Source organism: Salvelinus sp. IW2-2015, linkage group LG4q.1:29 (assembly GCF_002910315.2).
Source record: "Salvelinus sp. IW2-2015 linkage group LG4q.1:29, ASM291031v2, whole genome shotgun sequence".
Taxonomy (NCBI): Eukaryota; Metazoa; Chordata; class Actinopteri; order Salmoniformes; family Salmonidae; genus Salvelinus; species Salvelinus sp. IW2-2015.
Window position 1 is genome coordinate 42,499,032 of NC_036842.1, and position 6,000 is coordinate 42,505,031.

Below are 6,000 nucleotides of genomic sequence, written 5' to 3' on the forward strand. Positions count from 1 at the left end.
GTGTAGGTATGTACGGCAGACCAACTCGGAAAGATAGGTAGGAGCAAGCCCATGTAACGCTTATAGGTTAACAGTAAACAATTGAAATCAGCCCTTGCCTTAACAGGAAGCCAGTGTAGGAGCTAGCACTGGAGTAATATGATCAAATTTTTTGGTTCTAGTCAGATTCAGCAGCCATATTTAGCACTAACTGAAGTTTATTTAGTTAAAGTGAAGAAATCTAAAGCTATGAAATAACACATATGGAAATCATGTAGTAACCAAAAGAAGTGTTAAAAAAATCAAAACATTCTAGACATTACAACTATTTAACAGGGCACACCTGGTTTAATTGAAATGCATTCCAGGTGACTACCTCATGAATAACTTGGTTGAGTAAATGTCACAGAGTGTGACAAAGCTGTCATCAAGGCAAAGGTGGCTACTTTCAAAAGAATCAAATATATATTTAAGATTCGTTTTCCTGTTTGGTTAACTGCAGATTTCCATAATGTGTTATTTCATAGTCTTTGAATCTTCTATTATTCTAAAATGTAGAAAGTAAAATAAGAAAAAGAACCTTGAATGAGTAGTGGTGAACGCTGCGTGTAACACTCCGGGGTCAGGATAAATAAAAAGCCAGGTCTGCTAACTTTCTTTAATTATGTTTAATTACCGCAAACAATGAATGGCAAATGCAATTTTCGTATATACGGGTTCGCGTGGTAATCACCACCAGGGTTAACAGGGAACTGGCAGGAAGTTACGTAAGCTTGTCTTATACCGTAATGACGTAGTTTCAAACGCGTCTGTTGTGCCTATACAGTAGAGGCTGGGCGCGGTTTGTACTTTGCCCCGCCTTTGCTTTGCGTTCCTTTTGTCCACATCTTGGTTGCTGGTAGATTAGATCCGTCTTGTTGTCTGTGCGATCTCACCTGAAAGTTCCTAATTGGTATTGTCCAGTACTTGCTAAACTCCTGGTTGGTCTAGAGGAGACTGCACCCCTCCCCTCTCAACTGTCCACCTACTTTTATGGCCTGTGTTGGTCATGTCCTTACCCTACACACACCCCGTCTGTATTGTTTGGTGTGTGTTGTAACCAAAACAATCTATTCATTTCCAACATATGCCTAACAGGCCTATAGTGCATCAAATAAAATCTAACAGTAGGTTCCCAAACTTTTGACCGGTTACTGTATATAAATTAAACATCAAAATAGCTACGTACAACACCAAAAACTTTTCACATGGCACCCCAATAACATGGACAGTCAGCGTGACGCCTCGCAATTTAGAACCGCTGGGACCCAACAAGCAAAACGTAAGCACTGATCTTGGGAAAAGATCAGAACGACTGCTAAGGCTTGATCATTAATTAAATAATTTAATAGGTACCACGCCTACAAAATTTAAAACAAGTCCATGTGTTAAAATAAACAGGCCTGATTACCATGACTTCAATAACCGCAGTAACATCCTGAGTCCCGGTGGCTGAACCCATTCAGAATCAAAAGATGGTTAGGTATTTAGTTTAAAAGAAGGCTGATGAGGCCAAGAACAAGACACACAACGAGATAACAGAAATCCAAATAGAGATGAAAAAAAACACTTCTGTTTCTTCAAACGGTGTAGCCTACCAATGCAATTATTTGTGATCATTCTTTAAGAAACTGTAGATTAACAAAAACGATTTAGCTTACATTTGAACAGCCACCACAGAAGCCTGTCATCGCATTGCGATGTTTCCCGCTATATTCGTTGGATTCGGTAAGTGCATACCTATATCTATTGATCAGCTGTTGGTCAAAGCCTGTGATTTAAAGTATATACTGATTTTCGAAATCATGCATCTAAGAAACTTTCTTTCGCCTACTCAACGGACTACTGTTAGAATGCAAGTATGAGTATTCGGACTGAGCATGGATTTGACTAAGTACTATGTTTTCAATGTTAGTTATTGTACTTCACTCCTTTTAAAACCATTCCTTTACCGAGTACAATTTTGCATGATGCTCGAGGTGATTTGGATTCTCTCGGATGCAGGCGTCGGGGAAACCTGGAAGGTCAGGGACAGAAACGTGCCGAGAGCGAGTGTCAGCTGAGAACAGACCTCCTCTCCTCTCCTGCTTCCCGGTAGGCGCCCACGCTCCTTATATCAAGGCTATGAAGGGGTCTCCAAGAGTGGCGGCAGCAGTCTAAGGGCACTGCATCTGCAGTTGCTAGAAGCTTTCACTAAGCAGACACCCTGGTTTCAAAATCCAGGCCTGTAGAATCACAAACCAGCCGTGATTGGGAGTCCCATAGGGCGCCCGCAAAATTGGCCCAGCGTCGTCTGGGTTTGGCCGGTGTAGGCGTCATTGTAATTAAGAATTAGTTTTTATTCTGATTTGCTAGTTAAATAAACAAAAAATAAAAATGAGGAAGTCAAGTTAGTCTTTGATTTGTCCTCCGATAATGCCATGAAGGAAAGTGGTCGAACAGGGTAATTCTTGGTTCCGGGAAGTCTCGCAGCCAGCGTGTCGAATAGAAGTCTATTGCGTAGTCTGCCACACTAACGGTGAGTCTTGCAATTGAGACGAAGTAGCTTCCAAGCTGCCTCCTCTCCCGGACACCGGGAATCGAACACGCTTCCTTACCTCTGTCCAAAATCTCCAACTAAGGCAACGGCAGGGATTGTTGATCCCACACCGCCGGTAGCCCAAAGCATCCAGACATCAGTGTTAATAGATACGCTATCTTCGACCGAATCGAAGGAAACGAAGAGGGCTGTAGCTCAAAGATAGGGAGCACTGGGAGAGAACGCCGCAGGTTCCAGGATCTCCAGCAATAAGCTCGGAGGGGGTAAGCGGGTTCTCGGAAGCGGGGTAGTCTGAGGGAAGCAGCATCCGCTAGTAGCAAAGGTTACTGCAAGCGTCCGGTGAGGTTTCCGTTGTGGCTTGCTCCCAGTATGAGTTGAATATATGGTCATGGCGTTCCTGCAAGTAATGGTGTTCCTCATAAGGTTTCTTGAAGTAGACCTCCTCGTGTCTTCCACATTGGTGGTTCCTTTTGCAGGGAGACAGTGTGTGAAGCTGGTCTGAGTCCTTGCTGGATCAGTTATGGTCATACTATGACCTAGACTGCAGACAGCAGGAGGCAGATGGTTCGGTTTCTCTCGAAGACAATGTATTATCAACAAAGGGTAGGCCAAAAGGGCAGGTCGGAGGGCAACAGCAGACGGTTCGTAAATCCCTAGAGGAGCCAACAAGGGACAGAACTGGCAGGCAGGTTCATGGTCAGGGTACAGTAAAGTCGGTAACTGGAAGACTACAAAAACAAACTAGAGAGAGGTAACACACGGAAACAACTGGAACAACTTTGACGAGACGAACTGGCAACAGGGCAACAGAAAACACAGGTATAAATACACAAGGGGAAATATATGGGGAGAAATAGGAGACGCCTGCTGGGGGTGGAGACAAGCACAGACGGTGAAAAGATCAGGGTGTGGGACACGCAGGCAATGCTGCTGTCTTTTTCTGCAGTTGCTAGTGTTTTTAGTTACCTCGAATATTTAGTGCCGAGTATGATAGAGAAGAAACTTCCGTTAATCAGATAATGACAACATGACACATAACAGTAGCTGTAGATGATGTAATGAAAAGTTGGGAGGGTGGTTGGTAATGGAGGACAACAGGTTGGAATCCAATCTGGGTGTTGGGCAGAACCCCTGCTCCTGGAGAACATGGGAACAGGGTAGGAGTAGCAGAGACGTAAAGCAAGCAAATAACCACAGTTAAACTTTACTGTGAGCATTTGATGGATTAGTGCGTGTTTATAATGGGAGATATGTATTTTACAACAGTTTTGAAAGGTATAGCCTACATAAGCTGGTCCCTGTCTGACTCCAGAGACAAGAGACATGTCAGACCTGATCCGAACTCACCTGGCTCACCTGGGCGGTTTTGGAGTTTGCTACCGCACCCGTAGCACTACTTCCGTCATCATGAATGGCTTTGAGCAGACTAGTCAAGGACCATATCACCGACCCTACTGGACACCCCTAGAAACCACTCCAATTTGCTTACCGCCAATAGGTCCCGGACAAACTCGCAATCGCAAACCAACAAACTACACACTCCACTAAACCCATTGGACAGAAGGAATACACTACTGTGAGAATCTGTTAATGCAACTACAGCTCAGCATTACACCATAGGTACCCTCAAACTCAGGTGGTGAGGGTAAGTACAACATTCCACTCCGCTGTCCTCAACACTGGGGCCCCACAAGGGTGCGTTCTGAGCCCTCCTGTACTCCTGTTTCTGGTCAGCATGGCCTCCTTCTTCCTCCTTAGTACACAATCACCTCCCATGGTGGTGGCTGGCCATCCTTGCCCCTGTAGTACATGTGATTGCCAAAACAAGTTGAAGATGTCAAGTTGTTGAAATACTCCCAGTAATAACCGAAATACTTCACAGCTGTCTTTCTCTCTGTTTCTTTCCTATCTGTCTTCCATCTGTTACCATACTCTCATCTCTCCCTCTTCTCATGTTATCCTTTCTCCCACTTCTCCTGTCCTCTATCGCCCCTCTTTCTCTGTCTGTGTCTGTCTTAGCGAAGACCACGTAGTTAAGGGGCATTTTTGGAATTACGCAGAATTGCTTACACTATCCAATTTGATGGATTCAAGGTTAACTTATAGCTACGGTAGATACTCCAAAAAATTTTAATGGGAAAAAAAAAAACCATAAAAAAAAAATAAAAATTTTTAAAATTTGGTTTTTAAATTAGCTAGCAACATGAAGATACCAACTAGCATAGATTGGATAATGGTTGTTGAAAAATGGTTGTACAAATAGCTAAATCGTCCAGTTATCAATTGTAATAAGGCCCGAGGGGTTGTGGTAATAATGGCCACATTATACCATGGCTACGGGAATGTTCTTATGCGCTACGCAACGCAGAGTTTATATTGACCTGTGGTATAGTAAACAACAAGGCACGAGGGGTTGTGGTATATGGATACCGCTCTTAGCCATGGTAATATTGGCCATATACCACAAACCCGGCGTAACCTTATTTGCTAACTAAACTGGTTACCAACGTATTTGAGCAGAAAAAATAAAATGTTTTGTCAGCAAAATGAAGACCATTCAAGTGCTCAAACCACCCCAGTTTTATAATAGAGTAACTGCTTTCAAGTTACCCTGAATAGTGAATTTTCTGAATGTTGCGCTGCTTTGTCGAGATCCAGCGGTGCCTTCAGCAGCACTCGAGGGATGCCATTGAAGTGCAAGGCTACATACAAAACAGAAAGCTAACCTTAGCTAAAATAAACTGTCTAGCTGACTAGGCAGGCTGAGGTAAATAAGTTCAGTAGCTAAGCAACGTCATCTAAAAACAGCTCAAATTATTTATTCCTATTTAAATCAAAATCAAATGTTATTTGTCACATACACATATTTTAACAGATGTTATTGCAGTTTTAAAAAAATATATATATTTTAAAAGAATTAACCACACAAAACAATACTGCAAAAATTGCTAAGGAGCTTGAAGCATAGCTGCCATATCTGTCGCGCCAATCTGATTCCCCAATATTTTCTTACAAAATACAAATGTATGGTAAAGAAGTGTTCTCTTTCCAGTCATTTCGGTCTCTGAAGCAGTAAGTTTGTCACAGTCAAAAACACTGTCCTTGGAGAGCACATTCCGGGGTAATAATTTTGAGCGGACTGAGCGAGCACTTATGAGGGTGAATTGATACAACTGCCCGCCTCCTCCGTCCTACGCGACCGCTACGAGGTAAAAAAATAGAGCCAAGCAAACACAATAGCAACGGACGCATTGGTGTATTAACGTAAGCCGGTCAGAATTTTGCAAGTTCTACGCAACAGCCCTAGCAACAGAAGCTAGACTCATCGAATCCCATTGTGACGCAGCAGGGGACGACACTTTTTTGGCAGGAGGAAAACTATTTGGCATGACAGGCCCACAGCAGAAAGCCCAGGATTTTCTGCTTTCAGCTGTATTAAGGTT